The sequence below is a fragment of the Schistocerca serialis genome, chromosome 4, assembly GCF_023864345.2.
Source record: "Schistocerca serialis cubense isolate TAMUIC-IGC-003099 chromosome 4, iqSchSeri2.2, whole genome shotgun sequence".
Taxonomy (NCBI): domain Eukaryota; kingdom Metazoa; phylum Arthropoda; class Insecta; order Orthoptera; family Acrididae; genus Schistocerca; species Schistocerca serialis.
In genome coordinates, this window is record NC_064641.1 from 633746752 (window position 1) to 633770079 (window position 23328).

At 42.5% G+C, this 23328-nt stretch overlaps 1 protein-coding gene across 2 annotated transcripts in view; it reads right to left on the reverse strand.

Annotated features, from left to right (window-relative positions):
- LOC126475468 (condensin complex subunit 3) overlaps window positions 1-23328 on the reverse strand; it is a 193202-nt gene that overhangs the window by 161783 nt on the left and 8091 nt on the right. The window lies entirely within an intron of this gene.

Below are 23328 nucleotides of genomic sequence, written 5' to 3' on the forward strand. Positions count from 1 at the left end.
AGATTGAATAACGTTGAGGAGTGGCTACAACCCTGTCTCACTCCCTTCCCAACCACTGCATCCCTTTCATGTCCCTCACCTCTTACAACTGCCATCTGGTTTCTGTACAAATTGTAAATAGCCTTTCACTCCCTGTATTTTACCCCTGCCACCTTCAGAATTTGAAAGACAGTATTCCAGTCAACATTGTCAAAAGCTTTTTCTAAGTCTACAAATGCTAGAAACGTAGGTTTGCCTTTCCTTAATCTAGGTTCTGAGATAAGTCGTAAGGTCAGTATTGCCCCGCGTGTTTCAATATTTCTACGGAATCCAAACTGATCTTCCCTGAGGTCGGCTTCTACCAGTTTTTCCATTCGTCTGTAAAGAACTCGAGTTAGTATTTTGCATCCGTGACCTATTAAACTGATTGTTCGGTAATTTTCACATCTGTCAGCACCTACTTTCTTTGGGATTGGAATTATTATATTCTTCTTGAAGTCTGAGGATGTTTCGCCTGTCTCATACATCTTGCTCACCAGATGGTAGAGTTTTGTCAGGACTGGCTCTCCCAAGGCCGTCAGTAGTTCTAATGGAATCTTGTCTACTCCCAGGGCCTTGTTTCGACTCAGGTCTTTCAGTGCTCTGTCAAACTCTTCACGCAGTATCGTATCTCCCATTTCATCTTCATATACATCCTCTTCCATTTCCATAATATTGTCCTCCAGTACATCACCCTTGTATAGACCCTCTATATACTACTTCCACCTTTCTGCTTTCCCTCCTTTGCTCAGAACTGTGTTTCCATCTGAGCTCTTGATATTCATACAAGTGATTCTCTTTTCTCCATAGGTCTCTTTAATTTTCCTGTAGGCAGTATCTATCTTACCCCTAGTGAGATAAGCCTCAACATCCTTACATTTGTACTCTAGCCATCCCTGCTTAGCCATTTTGCACTTCCTGTCGATCTCATTTTTCAGACATTTGAATTCCTTTTTGCCTGCTTCATTTACTGAATTTTTATATTTTCTCCTTTCGTCAATTACATTCAATATTTCTTCTGTATCCCAAGGATTTCTACTAGCCCTCGTCTTTTTACCTACTAGGTCCTCTGCTGCCTTCACAACTTCATCTCTCAAATCTACCCATTCTTCTTCTACTGTACTTCTTTCCCCCATTCCTGTCAATTGTTCACTTATGCTCTCCCTGAAACTCTGTACAACCTCAGGTTTAGTCAGTTTATCCAGGTCCCATCTCCTTAAATTCCCATCTTTTTTCAGTTTCTTCAGTTTCAATCTGCAGTTCATAACCAATAGATTGTGGTCAGAGTCCACATCTGCCCCTAGAAATGTCTTACAATTTAAAACCTGGTTCCTAAATCTCTGTCTTACCATTATGTAATCTATCTGAAACCTGTCAGTATCTCCAGGCTTCTTCCATCTATACAACCTTCTTTTATGAATCTTGAACCAAGTGTTAGCTATGATTAAGTTGTGCTCTGTGCAAAATTCTATCAGGCGGTTTCCTCTTTCATTTCTTAGCCCCAATCCACATTCAACTACTACATTTCCTTCTCTCCCATTTCCTACTACCGAATTCCAGTCACCCATGACTATTAAATTTTCATCTCCCTTCACTATCTGAATAATTTCTTTTATTTCATCATACATTTCTTCAATTTCTTCGGCATCTGCAGAGCTAGTTGGCATATAAACTTGTACTACTGTAGTAGGTGTGGACTTCGTATCTATCTTGGCCACAATAATGCGTTCACTGTGCTGTTTGTAGTAGCTTATCCCCACTCCTATTTTTTTATTCATTAAAATTACTCCTGCATTACCCCTATTTGATTTTGTATTTATAACTCTGTAGTCACCTGACCAGAAGTCTTGTTCCTCCTGCCACCGAACTTCACTAATTCCCACTATATCTAACTTTAACCTATCCATTTCCCTTTTTAAATTTTCTAACCTACCTGCTCGATTAAGGGATCTGACATTCCACGCTCCGATCCGTAGAACGCCAGTTTTCTTTCTCCTGATAACGTCCTCCTGAGTAGTCCCCGCCTGGAGATGCGAATGGGGGACTATTTTACCTCCGGAATATTTTACCCAAGAGGACGCCATCATCATTTAACTATACAGTAAAGCTGCATGCCCTCGAGAAAAATTACGGCTGTAGTTTCCCCTTGCTTTCAGCCGTTGTCTGGCAGGTAGCATATCAACTAGCTTAAAATAATTTCTTTTGGACAACTCCTCCTATTCCATGGACAAGTTTCTGTTTCAGAACTTGGAAAAAAATTGTACTTCTAAATGTAGTTGGATGTGTAGAACTAAAAATTTCAGTAATATTAATATTAGCACTATTCGTGTGTGTGTGTGTGTGTGTGTGTGTGTGTGTGTGTGTGTGTGTGTGTGTGTCTTGTAATCTAACTTAATCCACATCATATCGATAAAATAATCGTGAAAATGATCTACGGAACATGACATAACTAAACCAAACCAAACTAAACTTGCAATGAAGGTTCATCCACAAAGACAATTGAATAGACAGAATGCTGGATTATCACAAATTTTGTATAAGGTGAGTCCTGCAGGTGCATAAACAGCAGCAGACTGATCAACAATTATAGATTATCTGACCAACACTACAATGAAAGTGACTATTTCCTAAGCAACATTGTCATCTGGGATGAATCTTGTGTTTGCATCAGTAGCTGCAACCCAAATGAAAATCCACTGAGGTTTAACATATAAATTTCCCAAACAAAATGTGCAAGACACATCAATCAACAGGAAAAGTGATGGACAAACCTATGGGGTGAGGCCAAACAGTTTACTTCAATGTCTTAGATCTTTGAAACATTATAAATTCAGGATGTTTGATAACAAGACTAAACAGGAAGGAAAATTCGAGAAGCTGGCTAGAAACTAGGAAAAAAATTTCCTTTTGTTGTAATAAAAAAACACACTAAATGTTGCCTAATGAAACTAGGTTGCTCCACAACACAGTTTAGACTCAGAATGTTCAGACTTCCAGCTCTCTGGGTCTTTAAAAAAAAGGGAATATATGGACAACATTTACCAATAAAAACATACTGTTCATGCTGCTGAAGTAATTGGCTTCTCTATCTCAAGGTCTACATGAAAAATAGGAGAGCTTAGCATAAGAATAATCCACACTTAATTACACACTGCCACAAATAAAGTGGTTCACTAAGAGCACTATAACTGCTGTTGTGTTCAAGTACCATCTGACAACAGAGATTTACAATCGCTACAGCAGCTGTTTCCAAAGAGCCCATACATTCAGAAACATCAGAATAAGTCTAGTGGTGAAAATAATACATGCAGATAATGCTAAATCAGCAGTATGCCAAATTCGACAAAATTTTCCAGGTCTGAGAAATGTGACATCACGACAGAGCTTTGAGCTCACATTTTTTAAACATAGTTTTGATTCTACCTGAATTGTTCTGCTGCTCGGCCAGAGTAGTAATATACAGATAATTACATTTCAGGTATCCAGTCACACAATTTTATCTCTTCTATTAATATTTTGGTCAAGTACCTTCCGTCATCTGACAGACATTCATCCTATGTAGCATATGTTGAAAGTCCTCATGTAGTTAAGTTTTAACCAACAGACATTCAGTGGCAGGAACACTGTACTCAATTCTCTAGGACTTTCGCAAAGACCAAGTTCCATAGTTTGTCAAAATTAAAAACTGCCAGGTCTGTCAATCACATTCATTATGGATTGCTTAGCTCCATTTTGTGATGCAGTCTTCAAGGAAGCTGTGGAAATTTCATTAGCAAAACATGAAATAAATTGTGATAGTTGTTTTAATATAGACAAAGCATGGAATCTGGCCCCTGCTAAAATTAAACTGCAGAGAAGCTGCCACTGTGTTGCTGGGTAAGGGTGCAAGACAGTGTTTCCAACACACAAAAAAGTGAATCATGTCTTCATCTCCAGAGCCATGACATTTTTGAACGGTCATAGGCATATATAGTCAGAGGTTAAACAAAAAAAGATTTCAAGTGTGATGATTTAACAATGGCTGATGGAAAGCAAATTTAACATAACAATTTTTCAGCTATCGTTATGCAAGAGCTCACTACATAGCAGAGCACATCCAAGTTTAATGTTGTTGTTGTTGTTGTTGATACTAATAATGATGATTATGTGAATGTTATTTATCAATTTTGCCTTTGTAATCATTTGTACATCAAAAGAAATATTTATATATAATTTATTTATTTATATATAATTTATATATATAATTTTATATATAATTTTTCCCACGTGGAATGTTTCCTTCCATTAAAAAGAAATATTTAATTTGATTTCAATTGAAGATAAAGTAAATGAACGAGGTTCCAGAATAAAGGCATTAAGTAAGTTTAATTAGGAAATGTAGTCTGAAGTATAAGTCAAGAAGTACACCTGTATAGTTATTAAATTCTAAAGTAATACTCAAAAAATGTGACTATTACAGCCATCATCAAATGTGATGACTCAATCACATGAGTGCTTTCCCCATCTACTGCAGTGAGCATGCATCTGCGAATACGGCTATCTTTCCTGCCCTACAGTATTTGTGGCACTGACTCATGCATAGTGCCGCTGTGGTGGAACATATATGGCCAGTCTCTGCATTGTGTCAACAGTCTTTTGGCTCATTCCAAAGATGGCCAGGAGATATGTGGCTGAAATATTAGAGAAAGAAATGGATTCTGCATGGCTGCATTCCTGATATTTAATGGCGCAGAGCTGCAGAAGTGCGTGATACTGAGACACCATATGTATATGGATTAACGCCTTGTTAAGCAGAAGAAAGGTAAAAGTCACCATGATAAATCAGAAAATAGTTATCAAGATTACCAGAGGGTGTTCACAAGGTGGGGATTTGTTCCCATTATTGCGGAACCTGGTGATGAATTAAATACTACATACTATTTTTCCCAAGGATACGCAGACAACTTAATCATAATAACATTTGGAAAATTTGTTTTTATTGTTAGAACACTGGCCAGATTACTGTGTGGCCTGATACAGGGCAAAGAACTCTGCTATAAATACTGAGCAGGGTTCCGGAAGCAAATACTGAAAAACACCGGTGCCAATCACAAAGGCACACCCAACACTATGGTCAGTCCGAGAGCCATCAGTGTACACAAAAGTACTATTGTGAAGTTCCATGTGAAGGTTGTGAAACTGAAGGCAATGAGCAAGGTTGGTATAGAGTCCTTAGGAAGCAAATGAAGCCAAGGTGGGGAAGGGTTTACACCCACTGCGAAAGTTACACATAGTGGCAAGAGCCGAAAGCAAACTCAAGGAGATGACAGAAGAGATATGTGCCCCATACTGGTGACCAAAGGAATCATCAAAAAAGGAGGCGTAGGATGGGTGGTCACGCATGGTAGACAAACGGCATGCATATCTGCTGAGGAGAAAGTCACAACAGTAGCACAGGAGTAATTTCCCATCTTCTGCGTACAGACTCTCAACCAGGCTAGTGTAAATGGCACCAGTGGGCAAACGGGTGTCATGAAGGTGTATAGTACTGAGACGGTGTAAAAGGCACAGATGTGCAAATGCATGGACGAAACATCTATAGCCTAGTTTGGTGCTGAAAGGGGGTACAAACGGAGAGGGTGGTTTGATCTGCTCCCCAAGAAGTACCACTGAGGACACGTAGGATACTGAGGAACCACATACAGCTGCCCACCGGGTAAGACACATGGGAGGACCAATAAAGGTTCCTATTGAGCAAGAGCCTCAGTAATTTTGTAGTTTCAACAAATGGAAGAGCAACAGGCCCAAGATGTAAAGACAGTGGAAGAAACCAACTGAACTGCCAGAAATTCATACAAACAGTTTTGTCGGTGGAAAAACGAAAGTGATTGTCAATGCTGCAGGATTAGAAACGATCCAGACATCGCTGAAGACACCGCTCAAATACCCACATCTGTGCAGTACTGCAATAGATGGCAAAATTGTCTACAGAAAGGGTACTGGAGATGCTCAGCAGGAGACAGACCATTACAGGGTCATAGTGAAGGGTCTCTGCCTGAGCTTCTTCATGATTCTGACATACCACAGATCTTCGTTTGTTTGCCTCTGGCACCTCAATTGTTGATGCAAATGGTCTATTATCCTCAATGTAAAGAAGGAAAGGGAAATGACTGAGCAGCTGAGGTGTTTGTGGTGACCACAGTATATTATCCATATTTCGTTTTAACATTTCATTAGGTAATTTGTACTTGTCGGAGCACCCCCCCCCCCCCCCCCCCCCCGCCTGCACCCCCCCCCCCCCCCCCCACACACACACACACACGTTTGATACATTTAAGTGGTATATTTCAAAGTATCTACTCTTTCCTCTTCTTGTCTGATCAGTTGAATGTACGAATAACAGTGTGTCAGAATTTCAGTGTGTAGATTCATGGGAGTATAGTAGTCTGCCACTGTGTCACAACAGCCAACTGTAGGAAACACGTACCAGGTAGCAAAGAGGTTTCTGTTTGCCTTGGACGAACCTTTTGTATAGTTTGGTACCACAATACGGGTTCCTCTGGCCATTTCCGTAGGTACAAGGAGTGGCTTTGGTTGAAGAGCAAATGCGAGACGGGTGAGACCTACTGGAGGTAAGTGTGCCTTTTTGATGAGAAGCTAATGTTGAGTTTCATGTAAGTTTTTCAAAGCTAGTCAAAGTAGATGCTTCCTTTCATTGTTCATAATTTATTATCAAATGTGACAAATTTTATTTGCTAATTTGTGAGTGTTAAATGCGTTAAAATCCAGGGACGGTGTAGGCTATTATTCAGTTCAACTGTTAAACATGTGGACCTGTGTTGAGTTTACTGTGATTCAGTTCTTTTTGTTTAGTATCCCTGTGAAGTGATCGGTAAATTGCATATGATTTCCATGATTTTATGACTGAATTTTGTGCAATTCATCTCACTTGATAACTTTCTTTGTGCACACTTGTTTGTGAGGACCACGTGGTCATGATTTAATGAGAAATTTTATGGTGCCAAGGCCATAGTGATCTTCCGCTGGAGAGTATTTGAATTAATTATGATTCTTAATTATGCTTCATTTTTATAGCAATTCACTTCAAATAGAAATTTTATTCATGTACCCCACATGTTGAAATCAAGCGAAAAGTCCCTCTTGCTACCCACGTGTACTGTGGTGAAGGTTTTCAGTTCTTTTCCTTCCTTTTAGTCTCTCAAGTGTGTGTGAATGTAAGTGTTCGTAACTGTGAATGTAAGTGTTCATAATTAAACCATCCTTCGAACATTCCTCTTCCATAGATCATAGACCTTGCAAGGGGCTCCGAAGTAAAGTTCTAAGGTTAATTAATATGCGACGTAATAGATTGCAGGCAACAGCAACCATCATATTACTCACATTACTCGTTCATGTGTGCAATTTACCGATCTAGTGAATGTTCTTTTGCCAAAATTTTTGTTTACACTCTCACTGCTAAAATTCCACTCCATGCTTCATCCAGCTGGGACATGTGGCACATTTTACTGCATCCCATTTGCGCAACAGTTGTATTGAGGTCACACTTTACCCCTGTATTCAGATTAATTGTAAAGATACCCCATAATTGTAAAGATACCTTTCAATAGGCTTTCCCCAAATCAAAAAGCATGGCCACAGTCTTTGATTTCTGCAGAATACCATTCACGACATGGGTGTACAAAGTGACAAGATGATCAACTGCAGAATGGCGCACTCGAAATCCACACTTTACGGTGATCAGTAAATTGTGAGACTCCAGCCACCATACCAGCCAGACGTGTATTATACATTCCATCACCTTGCAAACACAGCTGCTGAGAGAAATGGGGCCGTATCTAGAAGGAAGGTGTTGTCCTTACTGGGCTTAGGTATGGGTATGACAGTGGCTTTGCACCAGTGTCTGGGAAATATGCCCTCTGCCCAGATGCAGTTGTACATACGAAGGAGAAAATGATTGCCCACAAGAGAAAGGTACTGCAACATCTGAATGTTAACATCGTCTGGCCCTGGGTGGATGATGGGGATGAAGTGAGAGCATGATCTAGCTCCTTCATAGTAAAAGTGGCATTGTAGCACTCACTATTGTGAGAAGAGAAGGGTATCGCCCGAGCCACCTCCGTTTATTTCTGATGGAGGAAGGCAGGGTGATAGTGGGAGGAGCTTCAAACATCCACAAAACTGTGGCCCAAGATGTTGGAGATAGCAATAGGGTACACTATTACATCGTCTGCGACAATCAGGCCGGAAATTGGGGAATGGATCTCGGTCCCAGAGAGCCGTTGGAGTTTGGCCAATATGACAGAAGAGGGAGTGGAACTGTTAAAAGACCTAGTAAATGAAATCCAACTAAATGTTTTGCTATCCTGAAGAACGCAATGACACTGTGCACACAACCGTTTGTAATGAATGCAGTTTGCCATCACAAATGACAGTTAAAAATGTGCAGAGCACGTCTCTGCATTACGGTAAAAACAAAGCGTGGGGAAATAATGTTCATCGTAGGTCGGCAGGGAGAAGTAAAGCCTCCAGTCGGCCTTAGAAATCTGCCATTTGTGTTTGCACGTAGGTGGAGTAGGAGTCAGCAAACAGATAGCACACGGGGAATGGTCACTCGAGTACCTGTCAAAGAGAACAGACCATTAGAGATGATGGGCAAGATGGGCAGTGCAGAAGGACAGGTCCAAATGCAAATAGGAGTGAGTGGATTCTGAAAGTAATGCAGTGCTCCCGTGTTAAGACAGACGAGGTTAAGGTGATTGAGAAGGTCAGCAAAGAGGACACCTCTGACAGGTTCTGGTAGAATCCAAGAGGGTGGTGCACATTAAAGTCACTGAGCAGCCAAAGGGGTGAGGGAGTTGCCCAATAAGGAAGGAAGTCTGTCCTGGTGACACCAAATGACAGAGGGATGTAAATGGTAGAATGGGAAAAGGTCAAGTGAGGAAGGAAAACGTGGACTGCAACAGCTTGGAGCCAGATAGTCAGGGAGATGGGTTGACAATGATCATCATCCCAGATGAGCCGCACAACTCCCTCACGAGATGGAATGCCATCCTCAGGTGGAAGGTCAATGCGGACAAGGAAGAAATGTGAGAGTTCAATGCAGTTGTGAGGCGGCAATTTTGTTTCCTGGAGGCAGAGTACAAGCGGAGGCTGCAAGTCAGAGTAGGCCACGAATGCTTCATTGGAGGAGTCACGGTGAGGAAAAAATGAACATGTGTCACTTCGGCAACTGCTGAGTGCCAGCCTTCGAAGACTCGGTGCTACAGGGCATAGACTCGGGAGGATTCCACTCCACGAGATCTACAGAGACATCAGCATCCTCCTGTCAGTCTATGGAGTCCAGGGCAGAAAAACGTTTGCTGTCGCCCGCCAACAACACGGAGGTACCCCGGGCTAGGGTGCCACATAGCGACACTGTCTAAGAGGACCTCCAAGTCGGCGAAGGAGAATACCGTTTCCGTTTGTTTGACTTCTTGGAGCCTTTCCATTTGGCAGAGGAAGACTCAGATGCTGGTTGGTTGGAGGGACATTGGAAGTCTTCTGTCTTTTCCAGCCAGCCGGTTGCGTAGCAGGTGACTTCGCCCCATGAGGCAAAAGTCTGATGACTCTTTGCACAGCTGGAGGAGGAGACAGGGACACTACCACGACGCTAGCCAATTTCACAACCGCGGTGCTAAATTTGAGGTCGCATGTCTGTGTGACCGTGTCCTTCAGGTCCCAGGTGTAGTGAGAACAATAATGTAGGTGCCAGGTGGTAGAACTCAGGGTTTCTGACAAGCCAACAACTTTTTAAGTGACAGGTAAGGCACTTTTTCCTTCACCCAGATCTCCCGGACAGCTCGTTCATCGAGAAACACTGCACAATCATGGAGGAAGGTGGCACGGTCACCACTGCAACTGATATAGGGGGGAGGAGGAGGCAGACAATAGCCCTCCTGCACATTCCTATCACAGGTTACATATTTGGCCGGGTGTCGAAAGGACACTAGTGTGGTTGTTAAGATGACACTGGTAGCAGCACATCGGGTTTGGAATGTATGGTTATACTGTGATAACTTCATAGCCTGCTTTGATCTCTGACGGAAGAACCACTCTATCAAAAGCATGTGCTGATTATTCTTATGCCAAAATCTTCATCCTTAAAATACTTTCACTGTCCTAAAATTTCTTTGTATTCAGAGTTCATATTATGTAGTTAGACCCTCATAAACTTCATGAAAATTCTTACTGTTTTTCCAGCCGTTCACTGGCAAGTTTCCTTAAGAGAAATGTCTGTTCTGTTCTGTTCTGTTCTAAGAGTGAACTTAGAGATGACGTACTGGTCCATGAATTCACAAGAGATCTGTACACCCACTGTTGTAAATGTTAATATACATAGGAGACGAGACATAGAAGAGTTATTGAAAAGTGTTTATGTTATTTAGTAGCTTGAATAGTTCAAAACTCTCTTCCAGTCCTCAACTCTCTGCAAAGTTGACAAAGTCGAATGGCAAGAATTGGTGGCACTGCATAGCAGATCCACTACATCAGGAACTTCAAGTATGGTGGCAGTACAAGAAAATAATTAAGATAAGAAGTATCGTGGGTAGTAACACGGTGACAGCTCGTTTGAAAGGTAACCGACCTTCTTGGTGCAATCCAGATTCCAAAGCCTGCCCAGTACCATAATATTTCAGTCCTGTCACAAACACATCCTATGCTATCAGAGGAAAGAGCACTTGCAAGAGCAATCGTGCCCTCTGCGCAACCATTTCTGTGGGCACAATGTCAAACATGCTGTTCACCCAAACAAAGGGCAACCAGCAAACTTTGACCAAAAACACAGATGACCATCCAGAAGCTGAACAAGCTGCAGAGGACAACAGTCTCAACTTCAAACATTGCTACAACTCATGCCATTTAGATCCTACTCTTAAGACCAACATTTATGATTTACGTAGGTGGAAATTGTTCTTAAAACACACATCTTTCGAGCCCACACTCGTCATTGCCACATACTCCCACAACTACACCCCCTCCTATATCTTGACTTTCACTTCATACTATCATTTTTTTAATTTTACATGCCTAGTTCTGTAGAACTGAACTTAGGGCCAAATCTCCACAGTCATAGAATAAGCCAGTACATGAAATCAATACCCAAAAAGTTAACAACAGACTAAATAAAATTTACACAAATCCCCTGCAAGCGACAAAAGAGATTAGTTTAAATTTTTCCAAGAACTCTGGCAGAACAGAGGAAGTGGACCATGAGGAAATTCTTCTGTTTAGAGTTGACAAACAAGGATCACTCCTAAGATTTTTTAATGTCTGTGGTTACTTACTGAAGATGGATGTTGCACAAGAGTCAAGAAGGCGTGATTTGGTTTTCTGCCTAGTACTCACTGAGTGCAAGCTGCTAATTCTTGGGAATACACTCATATTGGTAACAACATACTGAGAAGCCAATGTCAGAATTCCCAAACTCTGGAACAGGGATCGACAACATGTTCACAAACTTGCACCACATATTGCTCGAACAATCCATTTCTGAACCAAAAATACTTTTTGTAAATGGAAAGAACTACCACAGAATATAAAGCCCTATTTCAAAAGCAAATTAAAGTAAGCAAAGTAGACTTATTTTCATGTAGGACCATCACTTACTGCAGATACTATTCTAATGAGCCATTGCGGTGGTGTTATTAAGATGAAATTCATGTCAGTTGTGAGTCAGACATTAGACATGATGATCATATGTGTGTTTGCTGGTTTGTGTGGCTGAGTCATGAGTAATTCAGTTTTAAACTGGATGCTGAAACCGAGTTAGGTCGGATTACATATAGTGACCAGCATTCCTACACCAAAATTTAATCCTTATGTGGAAACAACCCAACAGAAATTTATAACACACAGAGGTGTGTGAGAATAGTGTAGTAGATCATAGCACTGTATCAAGGTTGTCTGCTCATTTCCATGAAAGTCGAGTAAGTGCCGAGGACAACCAAAGACATGGAAAACCATCAAATGCAACAGAGTACACCTCTCACTTTACTGTTAATGATATTTTCAGAGATTATCAAAGAAAAACACATGAAGAAATTGCATAGGAGGCCAGAATATCCGTCACTTCAGTTTACAGAAGCATAATTGAAAAATTAAAGATGGGAAAAGTTGCTGGAAGATGGCTTTCACATGAACTGAGAGAAGAGCACAAAGCAGGTCACAAAAGTCTCACAGAGGAATTCCTTCAGCATTATCTAAGAGAAGGAGAACAGTTTCTGAAAGGTATTTTTGCATTTCCTGAAAATGGGATTCGAGATTTTGAGTCAGAACTGAAGTCTCAATCATCACAGTGGAAAAGTTTCAACTGTCAATCCTGAGCATGGGCTTTCTGTGACAGCTTACCATCTAACTGAGCACCTATGGATTTTGACTGTTCACGACTCTCCAATCATATTCCCATTCTGTACAATCAAAATGACAGTTTTAGTTGAAATTTATTTTCCTCAAACCATGAATTTATCTCTTTAACTGCACTATTTCATAGATTGCCTTTGATGCACTCAACAGCTTCACTACCAAACTAATGTCATCAAAAAACATATTTTTAGAATTACCTGTCATATTAGAAGGTCCCAGCACAGACTCCAAAGGCACCCCCCACTTAATCATGCCCCAGTCAGTGGAGAATGACCTTTTGATGTCCATTCTTGAAGTATGAGAGGGACCAATTTCTACTACTACTATTATTCCACAAGATCCCAACTTCTGCAGTAATATTTTGTGATCCAATCAAAGAAGACACCTAGTGTTTGCAACTTTCTTTTTAAACTGTACAGTGCCTCATGAAGAAAAGAGGATGTACCTAGTGTCTACATCTACATTTACATGGATACTCTGCAAATCACGAAAGTACCTGGCAGAGGGTGCATCGAACCACCTTCGCAAAAATTCTCTATTATTCCAATCTCTAACACCGTGCGGAAAAAAACACCTATATCTTTCCGTGCAAACTCTAATTTCCCTTATTTCATTATTGAGATTGTTTCTCTCTAGGTAGGTCAGCATCAACAAAATGTTTCTGTATTCCAAGGGGGAAGTTGGTGACCGAAATTTCGTGAGAAGATTCCACCACAACAAAAATTGCCTTTGTTTTAATGGTGCCCATCCCAAATCCTGTATCATGCCAGAGATACTCTCTCACCTATTTTGCGATAATACAAAACCTGCTGCTCTCCTTTGAACTTTCTTGATGTACTCTGTTAATCCTATCCAGTACAGATCCCAGACTGTGCAGCAGTCCTCCAAAACAGGATGAACAAGCATGGTGTAGACAATCTCTCTAGGAGATATGTCACATTTTCTAATTGTTCTGCCAGTAAAGCACAGTCTTTGGTTTGCCTTCCCAACAACATTTTCTGTGTGTTCTTTCCAGTTTCAATTGTTTGTAATAGTAATTCCTAGGTACTTAGTAGAATTTACGGCCTTTAGATATGACTGATTAATCATGTAATCTAAGTTTAACAGATTCCTTTTAGCTCTCATATGGATTACCTCTCACTTTTCATTATTTATGGTCAATTGCCAATTTTTGCACCCTTCAGATATCTTTCCCAAATCATTTTGTAATTTGTTTTGATCTTCTGATGACTTTACCAGACGATAAATGACAGCATCATCTGCAAACAACCGAAGACAGATAGTCAGATTGTCTCCTAAATCATTTATATAGACGAGGAACAGCAGAGTACCTATTACACTACCCTGGTGAATGCCAGAAATCACTTCTGTTATACTCAATGACTTTCCATCAATTACTACAAACTGTGACCTCTCTGGAAGGAAATCATGAATCCAGCCACATAACTGAGATGATAGTCCATAAGCACGCAATTTGACTTCAAGCCAATTCTGTAGAACAGTGTCCAAAGCTTTTTGAAATCTAGAAATATGGAATCAATTTGAAAGCCCTTGTCTGTAGCACTCAACACTTCATGTGTGTAAAGAGCTAGTTGTGTCTCAGAAGAACGATGTTTTCTAAATTTGTGTTGACTGTGTGTCAACAGACTGTACTCTTCAAGGTAATTCATAATGTTCAAACAAAATATATGTTCCAAAATCCTGCTGCATCTCGACATTAATGATCCAGGCCAGCAGTTTAATGGATTACTCCTAATAACTTTCTTGAATATTGATGTGACCTGTGCAATTTTCCTGTCTTTGGGTACAGATCTTTCACCTAGCAAGGGGTTGCATGTGATTGTTAAGTATGGAGCTATTGCATCAGCATACTCTGAAAGTAACCAATTGGTATACAGTCTGGACCAAAATACTTGCATTTATTAAGTGATTTAAGTTGCTTCAGTACTCCACGGATATCTACTTCTAAGTTACTCATGTTGGCAGCTGTTCTAGATTAGAATTCTGTAATATTTACTTCTTCATCATTGGTGAAGAAATTTCAAAAGGCTGTGTTAAGTAAACCTACTTTCGCAGCACTGTCATCAATAGTATTTCCATTGCTATTGTGCAGAGAAGGCACTGACTGTGTCTTGCCGCTAGCATACTTTACATACAAGCACAATCTCTTTGCATTTTCAGCCACGTATTGAGAAAAGGTTTCATTGTGGAACAGTTATAAGCACCTCACATTGAAGTCCACACTCAATTTTGAGTTTCCGTAAATGATCACCAATCTTTGAGATTTTGCATTCATTTAAACTCTAATTTCCCTTATTTCATTATTGAGATTGTTTCTCTCTAGGTAGGTCAGCATCAACAAAATGTTTCTGCATTCCAAGGGGGAAGTTGGTGTAGTGTTCTAACCCGTTTTGTGTACTAAGGGGGATCAGTTCCATCATTTGTTAATTTATTTGGTGGAAATGTCTCAATTTATGTTGATACTATTTCTTTGAATTCAAGCCACATCTGATCTATACTTAAATTGTTCATTTGGAAGGACTGGAGTGTCTCTGAGGTAGGCATCAAGTTAATTTTAATCTGCTTTTTTGAATAGGTATACTTTTAGTTTATTTTTTAAGGGTTTGGGGTTACAATATTCAATCCTGTTACAACAACCCTGTGTTCACTAATCTCTGTATTCAGTTTGATGCTCGTTATTCCCTCATGATTATTTGTTGCTACGAAGTCAAGTGTGTTTTCAAAACCATTTACTATTTATGTGGGCTCATGAACTAACTGCTCAAAATAATTTTCAGAGAATGCGTTTCGCACTATTTCGAATGATGTTTTATGCGTGCCTCCGGATTTAAATGTGTATTTTAACCAACATTTCAAGGGTAAATTACAGCCACCGCCAACTATAATTGTATGAGTCTGGTACGTGTTTGAAATTAAACTCAAGTTTTCTTTGAATCTTTCAGCAATTGTATCATCTGAGTTGGGAGGTCGGTAAAAAGACCCAATTATTATTTTACTCCAGCTGCCAAGAATGATCTCTTGCCCATACTAACTCACAGGAACTATCTGCTTCAATTCTGCTACAAGTGTATCCGGTCGTTAAACCTCTTTCGAAACCAAACTGTACATTTGACAGCAAATATGCAAACTGAGACAATTCATTACCCCTAAACTCCAATAATTTTTTTAAACTCTGGTGGCACAGAAACAGGCCTAAAATTGCCTACATTATCCCTCCCTCCTCTTTTTATAAAATGGTTTCACTACTGAGTACTTTAGTCATTCAGGAAACTGACCATTCCTAACAGAAAAATTACAAATGTTGCTAAATACTGGCCTAACATATGCAGCACAGTATGTTAATATCCTGCTAGGTACCTCATAATATCCACAAGAGTCCTTAGTCTCCAGCAATTTAATTATTGACCCAATCTCCCTCTCCTGTGTCGAAGAGGTGTACTTCAGATAGAAGTTTTGAAGAGTTATTTTCAGGGAGATGTATATGAGTTCTTGCAGAAATTAAATTTCATCTGTAATATTCACACTTTCCCCTCTAGAGCCTCTATCTACTTTTCTATCTATGCCCCTTCCCCCTCCCAACCTACTGCATGGACCAGGCCAAGTTCTTCAGTAACATATCCACACCCCATTACCTCACTGCCTCTCCCTTCCAGCCTTCAGCTACTCTCCAATCTTCAACCCTCCCCTTCTTCTCTCGTCTATCTATCTGTCTGTCTAGAGCACATACACTCATATTGATTAGCTCTGAAGAACAACTGTCAGAGCTCCCCAACATTTTCAACCTTACTCCGTTAACTCTCCAGCCGCATGCAATGCAGGCACTTGTGCTCAGCACTGCTATTTGCAGACAAGTTTACAGGGGAGGCAATTACTGCATCAGACAATTTCTACTCTTTATGGACACAAAGTCACAGTATTCCTGTTGAATACTTTTCTGTTGCTCTGGAACATCGAAAGCTGTTACCTTTATTGTTTGTTTTACTTTAGGGCACAAAAAACAACTGGGGTCATACGCACCCAAGTCAAAACTACAGAACACAAAAACAGAGAGGAGTTAAATGACTATACGTCAGTCCCAATGGATAGAATAGGAGACACAGGCAAACAGAAAAAGGGCTAAAAAACACCATACAGAAATGGAGGTTGAAAACTAAACTAAAAATTAAATGGCCTTCACCATATTGCTTCGGCAGATAAAAAGTAAAATGCGGTCGACAGCCCATGAATCATTCACTAAAATGGCTGATAAATCAGATGGCAAACCCAAGCTGGAGCATATATTGTTAAACAAAAAGGGGCATTCCAGCAGGAAGTGGCGGACAGCTAAAATTTAGGTGCAGTGTGTACAAAGTGTTGGGGTAGTGCCACTTAGCAAATGACGATGGCTAAAAAGGCAGAGACCTACATGCAGCCGAGTTAAAATAATCTCCTCCCAGTGGGAGGACCGAGAGGAGGTCGTCCAAAGTGCTGGGAGAGGCTTAATAAGCCAAAGCTTATTCCTGTGAAGGGATGACCAATGGAGATGCCAAAGGGACACCACCTCTTGACAGACGGCAACGCAGAGATCATCGGAGGGAATATAGGTACTCGTGGGCTGCGCTATGAGGACTCCAGCCTTGGCAGCAGCGTTAGCAGCCACATTGCCTGGCAGACCAACATGACCAGGGACCCACAGAAACATGACACTGGCTCCATGAAGAGTGAGCAAGTGACAATTTTCCTGGACCTGCTGCACTAAAATTCTGAGCACAGCACACAACTGGAAAGGCTGTGTCACCGGATGTACTCTGTGGCGTGATACAAAGTGAAGAGCTCGGTTGAAAATACTGAGGAGTGTGCTGGAAGTCGATATTGAAAGACACGGGTGCCAATGACAAAGGCACACCCGACCCCATGGTCAGCCCGAGAGTCATCAGTGTAGACAAAGATACTATCGCCAAGTTCCATGCGAAGGTTGTGAAACTGGAGGCGATAGACAAAGGCTGGAGCAGTGTCCTTAGGAAACAAATGGAGGCCAAGGTTAACATGGGCTGCTTCGCGAAGCCAAGGTGGTGAAGGGTTCACACCCACTGACAAAGTTGCAGGTAGTGTGAAGGTAAGCCGTCGTAGCAAGTAGTGAAAGCAGACTCCAAGAGGTAACAGAGAAGAGGGACAAGCCCCATACTGATGATCAAAGGAATCATCAAAGAAGGAGGCATAGGAGGGGTGGCCATGCATGGCAGACAAACAGCATGCATATCTGCTGAGGTGACAGTCACGGCGGTAGGACAGTAGTAGTTCAGCAACTTCAGCATACAGACTCTAAACTGGTCTGGTGTAAAAGGCGCCAGTGGCCAAACGGATGCCATGATGGTGCATATCGTTGAGACGGCGTAAGAGGGATGGGATTGTAGATGCATAAACAAAGCACCCATAGTCGAGTTTCGAACGGACAAAGGACCGGTAGAAATCGAGGACGGTGGTTCGATAGGCACCCCAGAAAGTACCACTGAGGACATGTAGGAAATTGAGGGCCGCGTAAAGCAGGCTGCCAGGTAAGACACATGGGAGGACCAAGATAGTATCCTATCGAGCATTAACCCCAAGAATTCCGTAGTTTCAACAAACGGAAGGGCAACAGCCCCAAGATGTAGAGATGGTGGAAGAAACCATTTGCACCACCAGAAATTCGTAACGACAGTTTTGTCAGGGGAAAAGCAGAAGCCATTGTCGATGTTCCAGGAGTAAAGTTGATCAAGACAGCACTGAAGGCGCCACTCAGTGAGACAGGTCCATGGAGAACTGCAATAGATGGCAAAATCATATACAGAATGAGAGCCAGAAATGCCCAGTGGGAGACACTCCATTACAGGGTTAATGGCGATAGCAAAGAGGATGACGTTCAGGACGGTACCCTGAGGCACACCATTTTCCTTGATAAAGGTGTCTGACAAGGCAGAACCCACACGCACTCTTGAAAACTTGGTCTTGTAAAAATGCCCGAAGAAAACAAGGCGGGCGCCCACAGAAGCCCCTTGTCTAAAGAGTACGGAGGGTACCAGTTCTTCAGCGGGTGTCGTGGATCCTCTCCTAATCGAAAAACATGGCCACAGTCTGGGATTTCCACAGAAAACCATTCACGACATGGGTAGACAAAGTAATGAGATGGTGAACTGCAGAACGCTGGGCTCGAAATCCACACTGTGCATTCGTTAGTAAATGTCGAGACTTGAGCAACCACACCAGCCAGGTATGAATCATACGTTCCATCACCTTGCAAACACAGCTGGTAAGAGAATGGGGCAGTAGCTCGAAGGAAGGTTTTTGTCCTTACCAGGCTTAGGTATGGGTATGATGGTGGTTTCACGCCAGTGTCCAGGAAATGTGCCCTCTGCCCTGGGGCGGAGGATCGGGATGAACTGAGAGCATGATCTAGCTCCCTCATAGTAAACACAGCATTGTAGCACTCACGTTTCAGAGAAGAGAAAGGTATCGCCCGAGCCTCCTTCGCTCTTTTCTGATGGAGGAAGACAAGGTGATAGTGGAAAGAGCTCAAGACTCTTCCGGAAATGGTGGCCCAAGGTGTTGGAAATAACAAGAAGGTTCACGATGACATCATTAGCAACTGTCAGGCCGGAAATTGGGGAGTGGTTGGTTTAAAAAGGGAGTGGGGGAGGGGGGGGGGGGGAGGGAGGGACCAAACTGCGAGGTTATCGGTCCCTTGTTCCAAGTAGAATAATTACCCAATGGAAAGAAGAAAACAATAACAGGAAAAAGGAAGAACCAGAAGAACAACAGAAGGACAACAAACACTACAATGGACAAAACAGGACAACAAAAGTCAGCCACTCTGCAACACATTAAAACATCCACATTAAAAGCCTTAGGGTGGAGGACACAGAGGGACAAAGGACATGCGCTAAAACTCAGATCAAATGATAAAACCGATCCTCATGAATAAAACGTAAAACTAAAGCTGCTGTTTAGACATTGTCACCTAACACTGAAGGTAGGGTGCTGGGAAAGTTAAAAGTCCACCGCAGAGCAACTAAAAGTGGGCAGTCCAGCAAGAGGTGGACGACTGTCATTTGGGAGCCACAGTGACACTGAGGTGGGTCCTTGCAACAGAGGAGGTAACCACGTGTGGGCCACATATGGCCAATGCAGAGTCAAAAAAGGACAACTGATCCTGCGAGAAGCCCACAGTCTCCGTAATGACATGCAGTTTGGTGTGCATACTGTTATGCAACTTCGTCTCCCAAAGCCGAAAAACCTTGTGGCATAAGACAGAACGCAGGTCGGTTTCAGAGATGCCCATCTCCTGCAGTGGTTTCCGTGTAGCCTGTTTGGCCAACCCGTCAGCAAGTTTGCTGAATGGGAATCCGATGTGTCCTGGGGTCCACACAAACACCACTGAAAGACGAGACCTGTCCAGGGCATAGATGGACTCCTGAATGGACGCTACCAAGGATGGCGAGGGTAGCACTGGTCGACAGCTTGTAGGCTGCTCAAGGAGTCAGTACACAGAAGAAACGACTCCTCGGGGCATGAACAGACATACTCAAGTGCACGAGATATGACCATCAGCTCTACACTGAATACACTGCAGCCATCGGGCAAGGAATGCTGTTCAATAAGGCCTCTGTGGACAAAGGCGAGCCAACACTACTGTCAGCCATCGAGCTGTCAGTGTAAATCACTTCAGAGCCACGGAACACTTCAGGAATCGAGAGGAAGCAACAGCGGAGAGCCGTAGGGTTAACGAAGTCCTTAGGGCCACACAAAAGGTCCAAGCGAAGCTTCAGCCTACAGCTACACCATGGAGGTGTATGTGAATGGACCTCGAGGAGAGGTGGTACAGGCAAGGACTCCAGTTCAGACAGAAGCGATCGCACATGAACTGCAATCGTTAGCCCTGACCTGGGCCGCCGATGGGGGAGTAGAACTGCCGTGGTTGGGAAAAGACGACAGTAATTAGGATGTTCACGACAGCTATGTATGCAACCACAGCTGTGAATGTGTGCAACGTAACTGGCGAGCAGTTGTGCACGTCTGATCTTCAATGGAGGGACTCCAGCCTCCACCAGGACGCTTGTCACTCACCCTAAAAGCTCCTGTCGCTAGTCTAACTCCTCAATGTTGGAATGGGTCGAGCAAACGCAAAGCTGAAGGCGACACCGAACCATAAGTAACACTCTCACAGTCAAGGCGGGATTGGACAAGTGCTCTGTAGAGCTGCAGCAGCATTGAGCAATATGCACCCCAGTTGGTGTTGCTCAGGCAGCAGAGGGAATTGAGATGCTGCCAACACTTCAATTTAAGCTGACGAAGATGAAGAAGCCAAGTCAAACTAGCATCGAAAATCAGTCCTAAGAATCAATATGTCTCCACTACAGTGAGTGGATCGTCATTAAGGTAAAGTGCTCGTTCCGGATGAATGGTACGATGCCGACAGAAATGCATGACACACGTCTTCATGGCGGAAAACTGGAAGCCATGGGCTAGAACCCATGACAGAGAATTGTGGACAGCTCCCCGTAGGCATCACTCAGCAACACCAGTACTGGAGCAGCCCTACGAAATGCAAAATTTGTCTGCATACAGAGAAGGTGAGATGGAGGGCCTGACAGCTGCTGCTGGACCGTTAATGGCTACTAAAAATAGTGACACACACAATACAGAGCCCTGCGAAATGCCATTCTCCTGAATACAGGGGGAGCTGTGGGAGGCACCGACTTGGACACGGGAAGTACGGAGCAATAGGAAGTTTTGGATAAAAATCAAAAGCAGTGGGCCCCGAAGACCCCACTCACACAATGTGGCAATGATATTATGTTGCCAGGTCATGTCTTATGCTTTACATAAGTCAAAAAAGATAGCAACCACGTGTTGGTGTCTGGAAAAGGCTGTTCAGATGGCAGACTCGAGGGACACAAGGTTATCAGTGGTAGAGCAAACCTGACGAAAGCTGCCCTGACATGGAGCCAGTAGGCTACGTGACTCCAGAACCTAACCCAACTGCTGACACACCATATGTTCCAGCAGCTTACAAAGAACATTGGTGAGGCTGATAGCTATCCACATCAAGCAGTTTTTTACCGGATTTGAGCACCGGAATGATGGTACTCTCCCGCCATTGCAATGGAAAGATGCCATCGCACCAGCTCCTGTTGAAGATGACAAGGACATGTCACTTGTAGTCAGATGAGACGTGTTTAATCATCTGGCTGTGGATCTGATCAGGTCCAGGAGCTGTGTCAGGGCAATGTGCCAGGGCACTGGGGAGCTCCCACTCTGTAAACGGGGTGTTATAGGATTCACTGGGGCATAAAGTGAAAGAGAGGACTTTCCCTTCCAGGCGCTATTTGTGTGTGTGAAAGGCTGGAGGGTCATTCTCTGACGCAGAGGCTCGAGGAATGTGCTTGGCAATCGCGTTTGCGTTGGTAGATAACACATCGTTTACGGCAATACCGGCTCTGATACCCGAAAAGACGTTTGATCTTTGCCTAGGCTTGGGAAGGTGATTTACGGCACCCAACAGTTGAGACTTATCTCTCCCAACACTCCTGCTTCTGTCGTTTGATAAGTTGGCAAACGCGGGCATGGAGCCGTTTAAAGGCTATGAGGTGCTCCAGGGAAGGATGCCACTTATGCCGCTGTAGAGTTCACCGACACTCTTTAATTGCTTCAGCAACTTCCAGCGACCACCAAGGGACTGCCTTATCCTGGGGGCACCCTAAAGAATGAGGGACCGCGTTTTCTGCCGCAGAAACAATTGTCGTAGTCACCTGCTCAACCATCACATCGATGTTACCGTGTGGAGGAGATTCAACAGTGACAGCAGAGGTGAAAGTTTCCCAGTCTGCCTTGTTTAAAGCCTATCTGTGTAGATGTCCACGGGCATGACTCCGGGGGAGTGACAGAAAGATGGGGAACTGGTCATTACCACACAGGTTGTCATGTGCTAACCAGTGGATAGATAGGAGGAGTCCTGGGCTGCAAATTGATAAATCAATGGCCAAGTAACTACCATGAGCCACACTGAAATGAGTGGCAGCCCCAGTATTTAAGAGGCAGAGGTCGACTTGGGACAGTAAATTTACGACATTTCTGCCAAGGCCAGTAAGCTACCCCACAAAAGGTTGTGGGTGGTCAAATATCCCAAAAGTAGGAAAGGTTTAGGGAGTTGATCAATCAGTGCAGCCAATACGTTCAGGGGTACCGCACCATCTGGAGGGAGATATACACTGCAGACAAATAGTTGTCATGGCTGACTTTTTGTTCCTCAACCTTCTACTCACATAGTACAAAAATGGGGAATTGCACAGCCTTCAAATTTTAAGTGTGCCGAGCACAAAAAGTGTACTTGAACCAAATATTTCCTTTGAATGACTGTCAAGCTGGCATGACATTGTCCCATTTTATCCACTAAGCTGAGCCTACTTAACAGGGTACTGGCAAACTGAACACTTCTCCTACCATGTCAACTTCATTTTTGTTCATTGGCTTTCACCTGTTTACTGGGACAATTCCACACTTTTCAAACCCAAAGATCAAGTTTTGGATCACTGACCATTTTAAACCCTTTATCAGTTCATTTACTAGTACAGGAAATACTTGTTACCTTGACAGAATAGAATTCTATTTAAAAGAGCAAGACTTTTTAATATAATTAATAGTAAGTAGCAAAATAAATAAAAACTCAGACTAAAATTTTTTTGAGTCAAAGTTACCCCAAAACATGGACCAATATTACCTCACTGTGAAATATAGTCTATTTTGTACCGAAATCAAGTCTTAGAAATTTCTTGTTTTGCACCTCAATCCAAAAAAGAATCTCATTATCAACATTAAAATGACTTCTGTAACAGATGAACAGATGCAAGATCGAACACTAGTATTCTCCTT